General features: G+C 44.7%; 1 protein-coding gene across 3 annotated transcripts in view; it reads right to left on the bottom strand.

Moving 5' to 3' along the window:
• The window catches only part of Garre1 (granule associated Rac and RHOG effector 1), an 81,236-nt gene extending 60,133 nt beyond the window's left edge, over nucleotides 1-21,103 (bottom strand). Inside the window, exon 1 of one of the 3 annotated variants that reach the window (XM_076577783.1) lies at nucleotides 21,014-21,103. The gene's annotated coding sequence lies outside the window, so the exon portion shown is untranslated. Of the gene's footprint in view, nucleotides 1-6,937; nucleotides 7,113-21,013 lie in introns of those variants that run through there. The other 2 variants (XM_076577784.1, XM_006984997.4) reach the window with 2 other exon arrangements.

The following is a 21,103-nucleotide window of genomic DNA, read 5'->3' as shown; positions in this document are numbered from 1 at the left end:
ACACAAGCACATACAGTTTAAATTTTAAACAAAGAGATTCCCAGAACTCAACAACAAAAATTCAGTATTTTTATTTGTTTGTTTGTTTGTTTGGTTTTGAGAGACAGGGTTTCTCTGTGTAGCTTTGTGCCTTTCCTGGAACTCACTCTGTAGCCCAGGCTGGCCTTGAACTCACAGAGATCTGCTTGGCTCTGCCTCTCGAGTGCTGTGATTAAAGGCGTGTGCCACCACCACCGCCACCGCCACCAGCTAAAATAAATCTTAAAAAATAATGATGATTAATAAATAAATCTACGGCTCCATATTCAAACACTAGAGGAGTACTGAAGTGTTTGGAGAAGGCTTGGAGTTTAACATGGGATGGAGGGGTCTTCAATACTGCAATAAATTTTACCCAAATGGAACACTAAAAAAACAAACAAACAAACAAACAAATACATACATAAATCTAGGGCTGGAGAGATGGCTCAGTAGTTAAGAGCACTAGCTGCTCTTCCAGAAGACCCAGGTTCAATTCTCAGCACTCACATGGCAGCTCACAACTGTCTGTAACTCCAGATCTAGGAGGTCTGGCCCCCTCACACAGATAGACATGCAGGCAAAACACCAATGCATACTAAAAATATATAAATTATTTAGAAAAAATAACAAATCTAGCCAGTATGTATAAAACACTAAGAAAACCAATGTTTTGCAACTGTGATGAAATAGTGGACCTAGCCAATGCTTATCAGTCAGTGTCTAAACCACAAGATGATAATTTGAGGAGGAAATTTATATGAAGGACTCAAGCCTGATTATACCCAAACCCACTGATTAATTCTAGCCTCATAAAAACTGGGAGGGGCTGGAGAGATAGCTCATCCATTGAGATTACTGGCTGTTCTTACAGAGGACCTGGGTTTGGTTCCCAGCACCTACATGGCAGCTCACAACCATCTGTACTCCAGTTTCAGGAGACTGGATACCCTCTTCTGGCCTCTGCAGGCACCAGGCATGCTCATGGTACAAAGACATATATCCAGGCAAAACATTCATATACATAAAATAAGAAATATCTAAACAAATTTCAAGTAGGAAACGCCTGTCATAAAACAAAATATCAGTATCTCCCATGAAGTGTTTCTGTCTGAAATATTCAATCAAAATCTAATCAAGCCTATCTATCTAGCAAGAAAGCATGAAAGATAACCAGCACACTAGTCTTTTCCGTGGTCTTTTCAAGCTTATTGTTCATTAACAACCACTGACCTTACAGCCTGTGTAAGCTATTCTAACAGCTGTCTCAGAGCAATTTTTACCAGCTTGGTCCTCAGTTTCATTTTTATTCTTTCCTACCAACTTTTGTTTGTGTGCTTGTTTTCTGAGACAAGGTTTCTCTGTGTAGCCCTGGCTGTCCTGGAACTTGCTTTGTAGACCAGGCTGGCCTCAAACTCACAAAGATCCATCTGCTTCTGTCAACCGAGTGCTGAGATTAAAGATGTGTGCCACCACAACCAGCTTCTACCAACTTTTTTTTTAAATCTCTTTTTTGTATGTAATTTTCATAGGATTTCCATGCACTCCTGTCCACTGACACGTCTAGTAAAATCAAACTCCACACATGACCCATACACAGTCGGCTACTCTCCAGCCTCAAGAACCTGTGCCTCCACTCAGCATTCTCTAGCCACATGCCCAGTCCTTCAGAGCACCAAGGGCTTTGCACAACTGGTGACTCCTCTGGGAAGCTGTGCCCTTCTGACCCCTACTCTCAGGGCTCCTCCCCACCCTGTCTGTAGTGAGTGCCACTCCTTCATCGGTCAACCTGTAGACATCAGGGTCACCTACCCCACAACGAGGTCTTTTCATACTGACACCCTGCAATTATCTTGCCGTTTCATTTGCTTTCATACCTCAGCAGCTGGCACAGAAGAACAGCATTGCTTTGTGACTGCCAGGTCCCCACAGTCAACAAGTTTGCTGGCAGACTATCTGGAAACCTGACATCAGTGAGTCACTGATTGTTTCCCAGTGTTACAGTTTTGCAAATCCAAGAAACTGGCTCCTATGTCAAGTTACCTCTCTCTACCTGAAAAGTGACAGGTCTCGGAAACCTGGCACTGGATTCGTATCTGTGACTTTAAGATGAGTGACGCAGTCAGGTAGGCAGTGGTGGCACAGGCCTTTAATCCTAGCAATCGGGAGGCAGAGAAACCCTGTCTCTAAAAACCAAAGAAGGGAAAAAAGATGGGTGATACAGTCTGGAGATGCAACTCAGTGGAAACACTTGCCTGCTTTACGAAAAGCCCTGGGATCTGTCACCACCACCACCCCAGTAATATGGAGAAGGCAGGCAGATATTAAAGTTTCCATTTCCAAAGGCACGGCCAGATTTCAGGATCATTAGAGACCCCCCTCCCCCAGACCCAAGCCCAGGCTAAATGTGGCTAAAGGCGGCCAGCTGTTTCTCTGGGAGGCCTGTTCTCTACCATACACAAATCTGCTTATGGCATTTTTCTGTTTACACACACACACATTCGTGAGTATGTATGTACACTTAAACTTCCCTCCTTGTTTCTGTAGTCAAATAGACACTCCGGTTTCTTTACAGTTCCCAAACTGATGCTCACACATAGATGAACTCTCCAGAGTCATGCATAAAGCATATAAAAGGATGCTTAGAATCATTCACTGTGAGGAAAACACAAATCAAAACCACAAGATACCACTTCATAACCACCAGCTTGGCAATAATGAAAATGACAGACAGTAGCAATGTTGGGAAGGAAGCAAAGAGACTGTAATCTTCATATATTGCTCACCAGAAAGGAAAATAGTACAGACACTCTGGAAAACCATCTGACACTTCCTTAAATAGTTAAACACAGAACTGCCATGGCCAAGGCACTCTACTCCTGTGTGCATACCAAGAAAAATGAAAAGTACCTTTATACCAAAAACAGCACATAAATGTTCCAAGTATTATTTCTAACAACCCAAAATTGCAGAGTCAACCATCTTATCAGCTGACAAATAGATAAGCAAATGTGGCACAACCAAACAGTAGAGAATTATTCAGCCTTTAATATAAAAGCTTGAACGGGGGCTGAAGAGATACCTCAGTAATTTTAATGAAGAGCATTCACTGCGCTTGTAAGGGACCCCAGTTTGATTTCCAGCACTTACACAGGGGCTCATAACCATCTGCAAGTCCAGACCAGGAATATGATGCCCTCTTCTGACCTCTTTGGGCACCAGGCATGCACATGGTGCACATACATACTACAGGTGAAACTCCCATAAATCTTTTAAAATCTTTTTTAAAGGATATACAGATAGCCAGGCAATAGTGGCACACATCTTTAATCCCAGCACTCACTCGGGAGGCAGAGGCAGGTGGATCTAAGTTCAAGGCCAGTCTGGTCTACAGAGTTGAGTTCCAGGACAGATAGGGCTACACAGAGAAACACTCTCCAAAAACAAAACAAAAGAAATACAGAGTGAGCTGTTGTAAAAGACACACCCAACATTGACCTCTGACCTCCGTTACACACAATGGAATGTATGCACACATAGTTTGTGATCACAAAATGTCCACCTTAGGTAATTCACTGAAACAATAGATTGATGGGTGTGAAAGAATGAGGGGAAGGATGAGAGGATCAGAGGAGGCAGAAAAGAAGTGATGTTCTGGGGAATGATGAAAAACTAATCCTCCTCTCGGCCTCCCTGGTGCTGGGAATACAGGTTTATTCTACCATGTCTGGCTTCAAAAATACTCTAAAATTATTATAATTAATAGCTGCATGACCTTGTAAATAACCCCGAAACCAATGAATTATAAATGACGAGTGTAATATATGGTATGTGAATTGTTTTTCAATAAATTTACTATAAATACTATATGCTGTGACCCTTTAATACAATTCCTCATGCAGTGGTGATCCCCAACCATAAAATTATTTTGCTGCTACTTCATAACTGTAATTTTGCTACTGTTATGAATAGTAATGTACATATTTGATATGCAGGGTATCTGATATTCGATCCATAAAGGGGTCACAAGTCACAAGCTGAGAACCACTGCCATAGACAGTTCCTTCTTCTGAAAGAGAGAAAATAACTTGTAAGGACACCACAATGTTCTCTCCTGTCCAAATCCCAAGAGCAAACCCAAACATCTCCCCTGGATAATATGGAGACAGTGCAGGAAATTCTTTAGGCATATTAGTTAAGTCATTGTCTATGAAGTTCAAAGCCCAACCATTTCCATGTTTTTAGTTCAGACTGACACAAACCATATTTAGAAATGAGCTCCAGAAAAATGCTTTGAAGAATTTTACTCTCAATAGTCATAAATTTAAAATATCCATCCAGGCAAGAAAAAATGCCTTAGAAGATTCCATTCTCAATCTGTGCCTTCTGAGGTCCCAGCTCTCTTGGCTCCTCTTACCTGTGACCACATCCAAAGGTGAAGCTCTCTGGTGGCATGTCCTCCTAGCTCTCCTCCTACACCCTGACTGTTCTCTGTTGCCCTTGCAGCCATCCTCAAGAGCTATGGCTCAGTCGCCAGCATACTGTCCTTCCCAGGCATCCCACACCCTCCTCCCTCACCCAATACCATCTACTTCTTTCATGACCTATCTTCCCTGTCACAACCAGTCGGCCAAGTTTTTCGTCAGGACCGCAATCTGCTTACAACAACCAGTCTACAGGTTCCCTCCCAGCACCTGGAAGGCACTCCAGGCTTATGCTTACACCTCTTGGGATGTCTTGGAGCAGTTTTGATAAAGACTGAGTTAAGGGCCATGTTGTGTTCTGCCTGATTCAGACTCTACATTAGCATTACTGTCCTAAAACTACCCATCTCCCCAGTATGTCCTTCTATGTCCAAGGGACAGGATCTCAGGGTTCATTCAAGACATTCAAGAATCAAGGGCTGAGGCAACAGCTCAGTAGGTAAAGTACTTGCCATGAAAGCAAAGACCGGAGTATGATTCCCCAATGCCCATGTAGAAAGCGGAGTGTGGAGTGCACACATGCAATCCCAGTGCTGGGGAAGCAGAGGCAGGAGAGTTCCGGGGCCATTGGCCAGCCAGCCTACACCAATCATAAAATACCAGGTCCCGTCGGACGGTGGTGTGCACGCCTGTAATCCCAGCACTCAAGAGACAGAGCCAGGCGGATCTCTGTGAGTTCGAGGCCAGCCTGGTGTCTACAGAGTGAGATCCAGGACAGGCACCAAAACTATACAGAGAAATCCTGTCTCAAGGGAAAAAAAAAAAAAAAAATACCAGGTCCCAGGGAGAGACTGTCTCAAAAACTAAAACAGGCCCAGAGTAAAGAACTCTTGAAAAGCAATACCCAAGGTTGACCTCTGGTCCCCAGACATACACACAATGTACATGGGCACCTGCACATGCCCGTGGCCAATACACACTCATATCCATCCTTCATATAAACACATGCATACAGAAGATATTCAAGAGTCACTTGGGAGATAGCAGAAGAATGATGGTGAGTTTGAGGGCAACCTGGGCTATACGGCAAGACCAAGGAGACTGGAAAGGAGGGAGAAAAAGATGAGGGAAGATCAGAGAGAAAGAGGGAGGGCTAGCCTCGTGCATGCTATTTCTGAGCTATGATCCAACTTAAGGCACATCCACTGACAGAAAGGCTCCTGTGAGCATCAGAAGCAGAACGCTAGTGGTCAGGCTCCATTGCACATGAAAGCACACAGAAAAGGGTACCTGAATGCTGGCTGAGAGAGAAATACAAAACCCAAGCAGAACTTAATGTATACGAATTCCAAGTGTGACGGTGCATGCCTTTAAGGCCACCAGTCTGGAGGCAGAGGCAGGTGGATCTTTTTTAGTTTAAAGCCAGCCTGGTCTACATATAGAGTTCAAGGCCACCCAGAGCTACACTGTGAGGCTGTTTCAAAAAACAAACCAAAGAGTATGAGGTCACAGAGCTAAGCATTCTACTTGACTCCACCTTACAGTTTGTAACTCAGCGTTCAATCCTTTAACACAGTGGTTCTCACCGTGGCCGAATTGGGGGTCTGTAGGGAAAGTAATTTCCCAGGCAGTAGGGAAAGTAATTTTGCTTTCCTGGACTCTAACATCCATCAGTTGTCACAACTGGGGAAATGCTAGAAGCATGTAGTGGGTAGAAGCCCGATACTCTGTTAAACATCCTCTAAACTACACAGCAGCCCTCACAGCAGGGATCTTCCACCACAACATGCCAACAGTGCATGAGAAACCCTGATCAACAAATGCTCTGAGACTTACAAGTTACCTAACGTATTATGGAATTAATTCTTGGCCCCATGTGGTAGTACACAACATCTGTAATCTCAACATTCAGAAGGCTGAAGCAAGGGGATCATGAGAATTCAAGGATAGTCTGAACTACAAAGCACAGTCTTGTCTCAAAATAAGACCAGTAAAGTTACTTTTTCTGGAGAGATGCTACAAACTTCTCCTATGAATTAAGCCACAAGCACCTAAGACACCGAGAGATGTATCAATGGAAAAGAGATGACGAGTAAATGCTAATTTTGTAGTTTAAAAACAATTCTGTGAGTTCCAAGAAGGGGGTCCCAGAGCCCAAGGCTCTGGGGTATAGATCTTAATACTGGCCAGGGTTCCTCAGTCTATTTCCTACCTGCCAGCAAGGCCACTTCAAGCACTCAGAATCTACACTCCCAGATCTGTGTTTGTGAATGCACATGCTGTGGGGGCCAGAGGTCAACAGGGGTGTCTTCTTGAACTGCTCTCCACCTTCTCTCTATGACAGTCTCTCTCTAACTCAGCTAGACAGGCTGGCTGGTGCCCCCAGATGCCTTCTCACACAGCTGCAGGGGATCCTAACTCAGGACTTCATGTGTGTGTGTGTTGCGGATACTTTACCCACTGCGCCACCTCCCCAACCCCATTCCCATTCTTACCTCCAGCAGACCCATCCCTTCAACTGACTGGCCCTTGGTGCTCCAAGCCAGGACACCCACCTAAGCTGTTCAGGCTGAATCAAGGTCCGCCTCAGAAGACTGAGCAGCAATCCTCCCCAACCCCCAGGCCAAAGGAGGACATGACATCATCTCTACCCTATCACAATGTCCCTGTGACTCCCAGAGGAAGGAGGCCCAAAGGTGGAAAGGACTGCACGCCTCAGACCCTAAGGCCTCATCCTATGCCACCTCAAATCAGTGTTCAGCAGCAGTCAGTCAGGAGCCGCCTCATTTCCTGTGCAAGCCCAGTAAAAATAGGAAGTGGGGGAGGAAGTTCACAAAGCAGCAACAAAAGTAATCATGGCCCAACTTCCTGAACACAATCACTGAAAGGCAGGCAGTGCGAGCCAAGGCCAGAGGAAAGGAAATGACTCTTCTGTGTCCGGCAAGCCCACACTATTTTCTGTGCAACAGAGACTGTCTTAACAGAAAAACTGGACAATGCTGGATGCCAGCTATTACATGGAAACGAATGTAAAGCATGTAATTCAAAGACTCACACAGACTGCTGAAATGTCAATCCTATCAGTATACATTCAGTCCACAAAAAAAATCTAGAGAGGTCAAGACTACGTTCTTTTTTTTCTAGTTAGCCATGAGGGAAGGGCTGGAGAGACGGCTCAGCAGTTAAAAGCACTTGATGCTCTTCTCGATGACCAGGGTTCTGTTCCTAGCGACCATGTCAGGCAGCTTCACAACCTCCTGCAATTCCAGGGAATTCCACACGTTCTCTGGCCTCAGAGAGTACCCCCACACAGGTGGCATACACACACACACACACACACACACACAAATAAAAATAAAATAAATCTTTAAAAAGTAGTAGTTTGTCATTTAAAAGGTAGCAGTAGGAGCAGGAGCAGCAGCAGCACTAACAGTAACAGTGGCAGAAGTTGGGACCAGAGCGTGGTGGTAGAGTACTTGCCTAGCACGCATAAGGCCTCAGGTTCCACCTCCACCATGTCCAACAGGCAGATGGATAAGCTTCTCCACCCACCTATAGAATCTGCCCAGCCCCCAGACATGGACAAAAGAGACACACACACAGCTTCTGCTCTCAAGCAGCTCCCAGTCCACAGCAGGAAGAGACATGGGATGGAAGAGCCCCTCAGCTGATAGCTGCTCGAGAAGACTTTACCACAAAACATAGCATTTCTCCACAAAACCAAAGCAGGTTATCATTAGTGGTTCTAAGGCATTTTATATCTGGTGATCTACAAACAAATGATCATTTAAGAAGAAGAAAAACTGTTCTAACCACAAAGTCAACATAGTTGCAATTTACTCTAAAATGAGAGGTTTGAAAAAAAAAAAAGCCAAATGTGTTAAAAATCACTTTGATTTTGTTTAAACTGAGGGTTAGTGGGGCTAGAGAAATGGATGAGTGGTCTCACAGGACTCAAGTTTGGTCCCCAGCACCCAAATCAGAGAGTTCACAACTAACTGCCTATAACTCCAGTTTGAGGGACTCTGGCTTCCAAGGGCACCTGCATACACATGGTACACATAAACAAACAGACACACATCCATACATACATACATATGAATAAAAAAAAACTTTAAAAAATTATAGAGGGTTCATTGTGTTTTAGTTTTGTGTTCTTTAAGGTGGGAGAAAAATCAAAGCCTAGTTTTTTGTTTGTTTTTGTTGAGTGCTGGGGTGGTTTCTTGGCGGGGGTATTTGTTTTTTTTTTTTTTGAGACAGAGTTTCTCTATGTATCTTTGGAGCCTTTCCTGAAACTCACTCTGTAGACCAGGTTAACCTCCAACTCACAGAGATCCTCCTGCCTGTACCTCCTCAGTGCCAGGATTAAAGGTGGTGAGCGCCACCACCACCCAGCTGGTTTTTTTAAGCAGTTACTACACCAACAGTAGAAAAGTCAACGTGTCAGATGGCAATCCGCACATACTATAACACAAAGGACGCCTACTGACGGGTGACGGTGCTCTGTATGCTGTGAATGTGTTGCTCTAATTGGTTGATAAATAAAATGCTGATTGGCCAGTAACCAGGCAGGAAGTATAGACGGGATAAGCTTTGTAACTAACAAAAAAAGATTTAAGTATTTCTTGGTCCTGCTGCAGACAGGCCTAGTCATCACTCTGATTTTTCTAGTGACTGGAGGACTTACATTACTCTGTGTTTTAAATGAGTATTTACTCTTTTCACAAAACTATAAACTCTCAGAACTTGATGCTATTGAGCGAAGTATTGTAACTTACAAAGTAACTTTACCACAGAAACAATACAAACCAAACATCACAACACAAATCTGTCAAACAGATCTTCAAAAGGAGAACTGGACATGACAGCACAAGCCTGACATCTCATCACTTGGGAAGCAACAGGCACTAGGATCATGAGTTCAAGGCCAGCCTCAGGATCAAGAGCAGAATCTTGGGGGCAGTTTTATCTACAGACATCAAACTATAATATCAGCAAAGACTGATATTATGCTGGGTTGTGGAGGGGCAGTCTCACTGGGTAGGCAAGGCTGACCTTAAGGGCATGATTATCCTGTGTTAGCCTCCTGAGTGCAGGATCACAGGTGTGCACTACCACATCTGGGAAAGCTGTCTCTAAAAAATCAAGTTTTCATTTATAAACTAAGATGGTCTTAACTAGGGCTGAAGAGGTGGCTCTAATTATCTATCCGGATAAATATTTAATTATCCATCCGATGGATGGATATCTGTCTGATATCTCTGTCCCAAGCGACTGCCCAGGTTCCTTTATACAGCTGGTCTTAAACTCACGACACTCCTTTACCTTCCAAGTGCTGCCATTACAGGCTTGTGCCACTGCACCCAGGTTTGTGGAGATTCCTCCAACCCTTTCCTGGAGTTCAGTTCATCTCCTAACGTATCTCACAGGACTTACCGAAATAATTTACTAGTTTATTGTAAAGGATACAGCAAAGGACACAGATGAAGAGATGTACAGAACAGAGTACTTGGGAAGGGGTACACAGCATCAAAGCCCTCTCCAGGCATGCCACCCTCTAGAAATCTCCGGAAGCTCTATGAGCCGTGTGCTTTGACATATATGGAGGCCTCATTACTTAGGCAGGACATGAAACCCCAGCCACTCAATCCTTCTCTGTTCTAGAGGGGTTGGACCTGTAAGTCCCAATCCTCAAATGTCACCTAAGTTTGTTCAGGTGACCAGCACCAGCCTAAAGCTCTTCAGGGGTTGCCAGCCACCAGTGACCTCATTAGTATACAAAAACGTCTTTACTAGTTCAGAGATCCCACAAATTTCAGGGGTTGCTGCCAAGATGGAAGAAAATCAAATAGGTTTTTCTTTTTTTCTTTTTTTTTGGGGGGGAGTGGTTTTCCAGACAGAGTTCCTCCATGTAGTTTTGGTGCCTGTCCAGGATCTCGCTCTGTAGACCAGACTGGCCTGGAACTCACAGAGATCCGCCTGGCTCTGCTTCCTGAGTGCTGGGATTAAAGGTGTGTGCCACCGGCGCCCAGCAAATAGGTATTTCTTAACTATCACATTAAAACATTGTTCAAGTCAGGGATGGTGGCATGCACATGTAACCCAGCATTCTGAAAACTGAGGCCAGAGCACAGGCAATTCTAGGACAACCTAAGCACAGGAAGACACTGTCTGAAAAAAGAAAAAAATTGTTTGAAAATTTGCAAAACAAGTTGAACTAGTACAAACTTATTATTGTGTCCTTTAGAAAACTATTTAAGAGGCTGGAGAGATGGTTCAGCAGTTAAGAGCACTGGCTGGGGGTTGGGGATTTAGCTCAGTGGTAGAGCACTTGGCTAGCAAGCACAAGGCCCTGGGTTTGGTCCTTCCAGAGGACTGGGTTCCATTCTCTGCATCCATATGGCAGCTCATAATTGTCTATAATTCCAGTTCCAGGGACTCTGACACCCTCTTCTGACCTCCACAGGTACCAGGCATGAACATGGTGTACATACATGCATGCATTCAAGACATTTATATACCAAAAATAAAAATAAATCTTTAAAAACAGAACATTATTTAAGAAAACTTAAAATTCTATACTGCTACTTGTCAAAATATAACTTAGAAACTGCTTTTCTTACTATGAAGGAGTGTTATGTAAATTTAGATACATTCCAAATTTAAGATAATTTCTGGCCAGACCTAGTATCACAAGTCTCTAACTAGGGAGGAAGATCAAGAATTTAGGCTGGTTGGTAATCCCAGCACTTGGGAGGCAGAGGCAGGTGGATCTCTGAGTTTGAGGCCAGCCTGGTCTACAGAGTGAGTTCTAGGACTACATAGAGAGGCCCTGTCTCAAAGAGAGAGAGACAGAGAGAAACAGAGACAGAGAGAGACAAAGAGAGAATTTAAGAGTAACCTGGGCTACACAGTAAAGTTCTAGTCTTAAAAACAAAATCAAACAAACAAAAATGTAAGGTACCCATAAATGATTGTTTACTATGATTAATTACAGTCTCTCTCTCTCTTCCAAGCTGGAAATGCTGACTCTAAGTTTATATACCGTGTAATCCCCATCATCTGTCAAGAAGACCAGCAAGTCAGAGACAAAGCTAGGAGCCTGTTTTCCTCATATATATTTCAGCAGCTCATACAATCAGAAATGTAGAACTCCGTGTGTGTGTGTGTGTGTGTGTGTGTGTGTGTGTGTGTGTGTGTGTGTATCAAACTCAGTGTTCTGCTCATGCTAAACATTCTTGCACTAAGTTACATCCCAAGGCCAGAAATGTAGAAATTCTATGGCATCTCCTCACCATGGGCTCCCTAGCCAGGGAAGGCTCATGCTGGTTTCCTACTCTAGTACTTTCCCAGGCCATAAGCCTTCACACACTCAATTACTGAGGTCCTAATGCTCCAGATATCAGAGACACAGAAGTGCTGCTGAGTTCAATGGGCTTGTCAGGCTGCTGCTAAGTGAAAGATGCTCCAATACAAAGAAATCTTCATGGAAGCCAGATGCTGTCAAGATGCAATGGCTATTGCTACGGCTTGGGAAGTCTGATTCACCTAGATGTGAATTTCTGCTCAGTAAAATATCAGCCGAATGAAAGGCACTTAGCAACTCTATGACCTTAAACAAGTCAGCTGAAATCTTGTGCGTCAGTTTCTTTAGAATAGCATAGCTGGACTCCATGGAGCACAGGACTTGGCACATCTCCAGTCACAGCTCTGCCCACCACCCCCTCTGCCCACCACCCCGTCCCACTTCAGCCCCAAGCTCTAGGAAGTGGTGGACACAGCTGAGGAGGGGGCACTACCACCTCAAATTACAAAGCACAGGCCAGTTACTTAAGCACAGCATCCTCCCCTCCCCTGAGACTCAGGGAGCTCAAGTCCTTGGGAGCTGCTGAGAGGGCCCACGTTCACCTCTCCTTGCCTAGGTCACTGAAGCCTGGGGCATCGGAGTCTGGGAGCCAAGCCAGCTTTCCTCTGCTGGGACCAGAGTGACAGGGTAGGGAAGACTGAGCTGTTCCCAGGTTCCTTAACCATAATTGAATCTCATCAGTATCGAATTCTCAAGTCAGTTTTAGGAAGAAAATGTGATTGTTTTTCTGGTAGTATTTAGCTCTAATTCTACATTCAAACCTTCCCATTGCTAGCAGAGCTCTGTGAGTTCCAGGGCAGTTTGGTCTAAACTGTGAGACCCTGACCCAGCACCCCCCTCCCCCCCAAAAAAAGAAGAGAAAGGTTTAAAAAAAGTAGGACCAGTTAAATGGCTCAATGGGTCAGTGGGTAAAGCTGCTTGCTGCCAAGCCTAATGATCCAATTTCCATCCCAGGACCCACAATGTAGAAGCCAAAATCAGATTATCCTCTGATATCCACATGTATGCCATGGTACTCATGCCTACACATACACACAAATTTTGAAATGTGATTAAAAAAATTTTTAAAGGAATGTCATATCAAGGGATGAATTTTTTTTTCTTTTTTCTTTTGGTTTTTTGACATAGGGTTTCTCAGTGTAGCCCTGGCCTTCCTGGGACTTGCGCTGTAGACCAAACTGGTCTCAAACTCAGAGATCCACCTGTCTCTGGCTTGAGCGCTGAGATTAAAGGTGTGCACCACCATTACCTGGCTCATGGGATGAATCTTAAAACTCACAGTAAGTACACAGGCTTTTGTCAAGAAAATAAATGGACTAGCCAGGATGCAAAGTGAGACCCTGTTCCACAAAGAAAAGCAAACCAACGGCAGCATGAGTTACAAGGATCAACTTGGAAGTGGCCCACATGTATTGTATTAAGAGGTTCATTACCTAAACTAGACATGAGAGTTCAAAGACAGAGGCAGAGAAACATGCTATCATTCTATAAATGGTTAACATTAGCACACAGATGCCAAAGAAAAGCTGCCATATACCACTGAATGCCATCACCAAAATAACCCAATTCCAGACCCCTCTAATCTCTTTCCTGTTTCTCAATCCTTTGTTGTCTGGGACACACATCACCCTTGGAACAAGACCTGTGTGTGTGTGTGGGGGGGGAGAGCACACACTCATAATCCCAGCACTAAAGAGGCAGAGCGGAAAATAGAGTTCTAGGCTAGTCAGGCTACAAAGCCAGATCCTGTCACAAAAAAAGACCCTTGCCTTCATTTTACAATTTCTTTTCTTTCTTTCTTTTTCTTTCTTTTTTTTTTTTTTTTTTTTTAATGTGCATTGGTGTTTTGTCATGGGTCCCCTGGAACTGGAGTTACAGACAGTTGTGAGCTACCGTGTGGATGCTGGGAATTGAACCAGGGTCCTCTGGAAGAGCAGCCAGTGCTCTTAACTGCTGAGCCATCTCCCCAGCCTTTACTATTTCTAAACACTACCCATATTCAAGATCCATCAGCTCAGCTGTGAATGGTAGTGCTGGTATATGCTATTGTCCCAATATTTGGGATGCTAAGACAGGAGGACTACCATGAGCTCAAGGCCACCCTGGGCTACACAGTGAATACCTGGCCAGTGTGGGCTACATAGTAAAACCCTGCCAAGAAACAAACTTTCACTGTCTCAATGAAGCCATGTTGGCTGGGCTACTTTAACTCCCATGAAGCTTTTCGGGAGCTCTGGCTGCCTCTGCTGCCTCTGCTGCCACTGCCTCTCAACAGCTATTTATACCTGTCCCACCAAAGGAATTGCAAACACCATGATGGATATAAGCTACATATTCACTTTACTGTAATGCACAGTGTGGACAATACCGAAAACCACATTCCTGCCAGGATCTGTTCTACGGGCTTTATAGTAACACATTAAAGCCTCACTGTAAGCTTGTGTGGTAGCCCGTGCCTATAATAATACCAGCACCTAGAAGTTGAGGCATGAGAACTGTTAAAGAGTTTGAGGCCAGTTCCACACCAGCTAGTTTGGACTAAAGAGACCAAGTCTCAAAGAGAAGAAGAAAAACCACACTATACCCCTAGACATTCTTACCTCTCCTATTTTCAAACTAGGTAAACCAAGATGAAGAAAGTCAAGTGACTGGGGTTAGGGACTAGTAAGAGGTAGGGAGACTCCAGTCTGACTAGTACTTGCTCTTTGTTCCCTCTGATATGACTGGACATCACAGACATTTGTTTTAAATTTATTCATTTTTAAATTGAAATAATAAACAGGAAAAAAGCATGATATACAAAATGATGCTGAAGACAGCATGAAATCAGGTAAGGCATGGGGGCATAAACCAGCAATCCCAGGACTTGGGAGGCTAAAGTAAGAAGATCTTGAGTTTGAGGCTAGCTTTGGCTACTCGGCAAAACCCTGTCTCAAAAACTAATTATAGGGCTGGAGAGATGGCTCAGAGGTTAAGAGCACTGCTTGCTCTTCCAAAGGTCCTGAGTTCAATCCCCAGCAACCATATGGTGGCTCACAACCATCTGTAATGAGATCTGGTGCCCTCTTCCGGCCTGCAGGGATATGTGCAGACAGAATACTGTATACATAATAAATCTTTAAAAAAAAAACAAAACTAATTTTTTTAAAGAAAATGTTGGAGTAGTTAAACATTTACTGCTTACATTAAAAAATGCTTTGAGAAAATTAAAAGCCCTGTCAGGCAGTGGTGACACACACCTTTAATTCCAGCAATAGGGAGGCAGGTGGATCTCGGTGAGTTTGAAGCCTGGTCTACAAAGCGAGTTCCAGGACAGCCAGGATTACACAGACAAATCCTGTTTCGAAAAACCAAAAAAAAAAAAAAAAAAAAAAAGGAAAGAAAGAAAGAAAATTACAAGTTTTATGCTGCTACTCATTCTTTTTTTAATTATTATTTATGTGTACATGTGTATATATCTGTATATGTGCATGAACCTGAGGTTAGGGCCATCCCCTGGAGCTGGAATTACAAGCAGTTGTAAGCTGCCTGATGTGGGTGCTGGGAATCGAACTCAAGTCCTCTGCAAGAACAATACATGTTCTTAACCACTGGGCCATCTCTTCAGCCCCAATTGCTACTCATTCTTAAGTTGTGCTACAGAACCTGTTTTTTTTTTTTTTTTTTTTTTTTGTTTTTCGAGACAGGGTTTCTCTGTGTAGCTTTGCGCCTTTCCTGGGACTCACTTGGTAGCCCAGGCTGGCCTCGAACTCACAGAGATCCGCCTGGCTCTGCCTCCCGAGTGCTGGGATTAAAGGCGTGCGCCACCACCGCCCGGCCAGAACCTGTTTTAAATTAACCTGAGGTGAGGGGGGGGGAGCATCCATCCAAAAATTAAACCTAGGTAAGACAAACTTAGTTCTTCCTAAAAAGAGATGTGGATGCATTTCATTTGAGGCCGTTTCTGGTCCATTGGGGACACCCACTTGTAATACAAGCACTCAGGAGGCCAAGGCAGAAGACTGGACTACTTAACAACCTGAGTTTCTTTTCCTGGAGCCTCATCCCAAAGGCAACCAATTCTTTTTCTATCACCCGCCCCCGGCTTTTTTTCCTGCACTCAGGAATCTATTTCTTTCTCTAACTCAAACAGGCCTATAAGTACACTGTCCTGCAACTTGCTCTTCTGGAATGATTAACTTGATCTGAGGCCACTGAGAATCACCATCAGGGTCCTCACTGTGATGCTGTGCAAGCACTGAGCTAACCCTCACTCTAAGTCATACTACTTTTCATCTTAACCTAAGAGGTCTCACGAAACAGAGGACTTGGGAAAGGGTATAGACTCCACTGGGAACAGCATCTACAGAAGCTGTTAAGATGCTCTTAAACGTACAAAGACATTTAGAATTGCCCTTGAAGCAGTGTGTCGGCTAACTGGAGGTGACAGACACAGAACATGTCAGTTCTCTATGTATCACAGGGCTGTGAAGACTACAGAAAGGAATAGACACAAAACAGCGTCAAACCTGACTAGAACAGTGAGCCCACAGTAACGCAGATATCATTATTAACCACGCACTTCAGGCTTCCTTACTGCTACACCTTCATTCATGTCATCACCCTGCTCTGCCTAAGCAGCCTCTGCTCTTACAATGGAGCTGGAGTCACTAACTCTCCCCACGCTATTCAGCTAAGTTCAGCCTTCTTCGGCAAGTTTCCCTTGACACATTCAGGTTGGCTTTCCTGCCTGAGCAGTTTGGGAAGAGCCTGTCTGTCATCACTTCCCACTGTCTGGTTATCAGCTTTGTCAGTGAGCCCAGGAACAGTTCCGGGGGGCTAGTTAGGTTCAAAGATGAGTGATGCATTAACCAGAAGGCCAATTACTAAGTGTATATACATACCAAAAGAGCTAGCCTCGCTGGAATTTTACCAGACTCAGAAAGGTGCAAAACTGTCCACATTCTACAAATTACACAGCATCCCAAGAACAGGATCTACTACAACACTCTAGATAGAGCTCTGACCATCTCTCTTTGGCAAGAAATTACCAGAAGTAACTATGAAGGGCATAAGGAGGTGGCTTCTCTCTCTGTTACTGCCAAGACTATGTAGCACTCCTGGTCAGGACTCCAGAGGACCCACACACCACCTAAGCTGGCACCTAACTTCCACAGACGCCATCCCAAACCTCTCCTAGAAACACAGTCTTTCTTGGGGGATACAAAATTAAGTTTAAGCTTTCTGGCCACAAACACATTCCAAACATGCCTTTCATGGGGTTATAGCTCGGTCAGTTTGGGTTGAATTTAAAGTTTTCCCTGAAATTCATCAAACTCTACTTACAAAATGTCTCTTGGCCTATGCTTGTATCTTTTCTATAGATATCAAATTTGTATATTTTTTTCTCTAATGGTCATCTGTTCAACAAATTCTTAATTGTTTCCAGAACAGTGTGTCTAGACTCTAGTGATAAATGCAGAGAACAAGCAGGCAAGATTCCTGGAGCTGGAGAGATGCCTCAGAGGTTAAAAGTACTGGCTGCTCTTCTGGAGGACTCAGGTTCAATTCCCAGCAACCGCATGGCAGCTCACACTTGTCTGTAACTCCATTTTCCGGGTTTCTGACACCCTCACACAGATGCACATGCAGATAGAACACCAATGAACATAAAATAAAAATAAATTATAGGAAAAAAACGGGCAAGATTCCTGAAACCTGGCACACCTTTTCGGTATCTCCCTTCTAGGTACTTTAGACACTTCAGAACAATGGCTGTTCTGACATCTCCAGGCTGGGTCTCTTAGCTCTATATTCTGATTTCCCAATAAAATAATGGCCCATACTGTAGGTGACTGTGAACTGGCTAAATTCACTGAATTACTTTAGAGCAGCCCCTAAGAAAAAAGATGCAAAATCTGAATCAAGGTATAGGGGAGGCCAGGTGTGATGGAACGTGCCTTTAATCCCAGTACTCAGGAGGGGAAAGCAGGCAGAGCTCTGAGTTTGAGGCCAGCCTGATCTACACAGTAAGTTCCAGGACTACATTTAAAAAAAAAAAAAAAAACACCTGTCTCAAAACAAGATAAAAACAACAAAGGGGTAGGGGACAATGCAAATCACAAGAGCAACCTAAGTCACTAAGGAAAAGGAGATTGTGGGATGTCATCAAGGACAGGCCACCCTAGGAAGTCATGAGAGATTCCAAGTCTAGGGGCCATTTAGAAGGAAATGAAGAATGAACATACAGAAACCAGAACTGAAACCGCGTATGCCTAGAGGCCCAGCACTTGGGAGGTTGATACAGGAGGATCTCAAGTTGGAGGCCAGCTTGGGTACATAACAAGACTCCATCTCAAAAAAACAAAAACAGAAATACACACACACACACACAGAGAGAGAGAGAGGGGGGGGGGAGGGAGAGCGAGAGAGAGCGAGAGAGAGCCCAAAGCCAAGCCCAAGTGGGGGTGAAAATGTCACTCCAAGGACCCAAGGGCAATGAAGTAAAGATGTGAGGGGAGGAACACGTATCAAGGGGAGGGAAGGAAACATGAGATTAGGCCTCAGAAGATGGCACCAGACAGGCAAGGCAAAGTGGAGCAGTAAAGACAAGGTGAGAAGATGGACACCACTGCTCTAAAGGGGCCAGCCAAGAGCAAGGCTGGTTCCTAACAAAGAAGGGCTGCCCACACCAAGTATTTACAGTCACAGATCTGTGGAGACAGCTCAGTGATACAGTGCACACCTAGCATGCTCAAACTTCTGAGATCAGGGGATGAAGAAATGGCTCAGAGGTTGAGAGCACTGGCTGCTCTTGCAAAGGGCCTGGGTTTAATTCTCATCACCCACATGGCAGCTCACAATTATCAGTGATATCAGACTCAGAGGACTGGAAGCCCTCTTCTGGTTTCAGTGGACACTGTACACCCATGGTACAGCCATACATTTAGGCAATACACACCCATACACATAAAACAAAAATAAATAAAATCTCAAAGTCCTAAGTTGAATCCTAAAGCATGGCAGAGAGGAAATACAACTAAACAAAATGAAAAGGAAAAAGAAAAGAATAAGCAGTGACCAACAAGGTCAACCAACTAGGGAACCCTCACATGGACAGTATCAGAGAAAACATTTAGAGCTTAACTCTTGACACTTTTTGAATTAATACTGAAAGAACCCGGCAATGTGCTCTTCTCACTCCAAACAAAGCAATTCCTTGTTCTAACCAACATTCTTTGTCCATCTAGGAAGGTCATTATTTTCCACTGAGGACAAAGTCTCACAGGAGAAGGGACAGAGTGGACACACAGCCCACGGGTCCTAGCCTGCTAGCTCAATAGTGACTTCCCCAGAGTGTAGAAGATCTCTAGGAGAGACACAGTTCCTGGTGTAGTAGGCTTCAAGTTCGAGACAGAACAAGTACTTAGGATCTTGTTTTTGTTTTTTTAAAGGATGCTTAAAGCATGCTGTCTTCCAAAAATCCAGAGATAATTTTAGATTGAAAAAAATCTAGGCTTGCCAAGGGAATCTGAGAACTTTTCTATCTTGGTCTCCAATGCTAACCTACGTATTCGTGTGCAAAAATAGAGGAAGATTAGAATCTCAAATGCCAGGCTGAAAAGTCGCCACAACAAACTTGTACTCTTCATATGGAGTCTGTTCATATGTTAGCAAGAAAGCAAGTGAAAACAGCAGTGAAACCTTTTAATATACATTTCACATGCATACATATCATATTTATGTCAAATGTAAAGTATTCCCTCAACTTGTAAAGGAAACGATTTTTTTAAAGATTGCAAAAAGAAAAAAAAGTATTATTTTTAAGGCACATAAAAACATCCAAACACACACCAAATCAAATTTGTAAGTAGCCCTTTGCAAACACATTCTTAGAACTTTAAGCCTAAAATAAGATTTGTTGAGGAAGTTATAGTTTACTAATGGTTACTACCCTGCCAGTTTGGAAACACATCTTAAAAATAAAAACAAAAAGGCAGGGCCTCTTGGCCTATGGCTTTAATTCCAGCACTAGGGAAGCAGAAATAGAAAGATCTCTGTGAGTTTAAGACCAGCCTCGTCTACACAGTGAGATCCTGTCTCAAATAAATAAATGAGAAAATAAACAACAAAGGAAGGTTAAAATTTTTTAAGCGGTTATGAGAAGCAAACCTAGATGGACAACACTGGGTTTGAGATTTCCAAACATATCAACAAGAAGAAAAACAGAATGTTACCTTTAACCCCCATTTGTAAATTTATCCCAAGAAGACAATAATCAGATAAATCCTTTTTGGCAGAAGTATTTATCTTGTGACAATGAGGGAAACAATCAAATATTCATCAGGGCTTGGATAAATCATGGTACCCGATGGTCTACAACAAAGCCTCTAAAAGTGACACGTATGTATGCATTTACTGATGTCACCCAAACGTTAGCAGTGGTTGTCACCGAGTCACAGGTTGTGAGGCCGTGGTCATTTTCTCCCGACACTCTGCGTACCGTCGAGAATGTTTTTACAAGGACAGAAGAATGAATCGCTTTCATAATGGCAGTGGGTGAGGAAGGACACGGACGAGCTATTTTCAAATTGGGGGCTCCCCAGGCTGAGCGTTTCCCAGGCAAATTTGGTTAAAGTATAAACAAAATTCTTATCATGCCAAGCAGGCATGCTCTTTTTCCCCTGCTCCACGCGGGGCAGGAAGACACACCCCTGACCCCAGCGTTCGCCCCACGGGCGTGGGTCCTTCCTAGCCCTAGCCCAGCCTTGGCCCTCCCCTGACCCCCGCCGCACCCACGGGCTCAGCCGGGAGCCAGGAAGGGGCGCGAGGACGGCCGGGCAGCCGCGGGGCGGCCTGAGGACAGCGGCGCACGCCCGTGCCCGTGGACCTAGGTCGCCCGCAGGCCGCCAGCCCTCCGCGCACGGCGCAGCGAGCTTCCGGGAGCGGATTCCCCGAGGCGGCCCCAGGCAGCGGCGTCCTTCAGCGCCGACGCGCCCCCAGGGGTCTCAGTCCCGGGCGCGCGCGGAGAGGCCCCTCCGGGCTTCCGTCCGCCCGGCCAGCGCCCGCCGAGCCCCGCGTCCTCCACAGCAGGCGGGCGAGGGACGGCGCCCGAGGGGAGCGGAGCTCCGCGAGCTCGCCTCGATGCCAGCCGCCGTTGCGACCCGCCGCCCGCCGCCCACAGCCAGCCCCCGCCGACCCGCGCCCACCGGTGCCCGCACCTCACCTGCGACGCGCCCCGGCTCCCAGCGTACCGCCCGGACCGGCTGTGTACACCGGAAGTGACGTCCGCGGCCGGCCCCGCCCCCGCCCCAGG

The sequence above is a fragment of the Peromyscus maniculatus genome, chromosome 1 (assembly GCF_049852395.1).
Source record: "Peromyscus maniculatus bairdii isolate BWxNUB_F1_BW_parent chromosome 1, HU_Pman_BW_mat_3.1, whole genome shotgun sequence".
Classification (NCBI taxonomy): Eukaryota; Metazoa; Chordata; class Mammalia; order Rodentia; family Cricetidae; genus Peromyscus; species Peromyscus maniculatus.
This window is presented reverse-complemented; position numbering and strand designations above follow the sequence as displayed.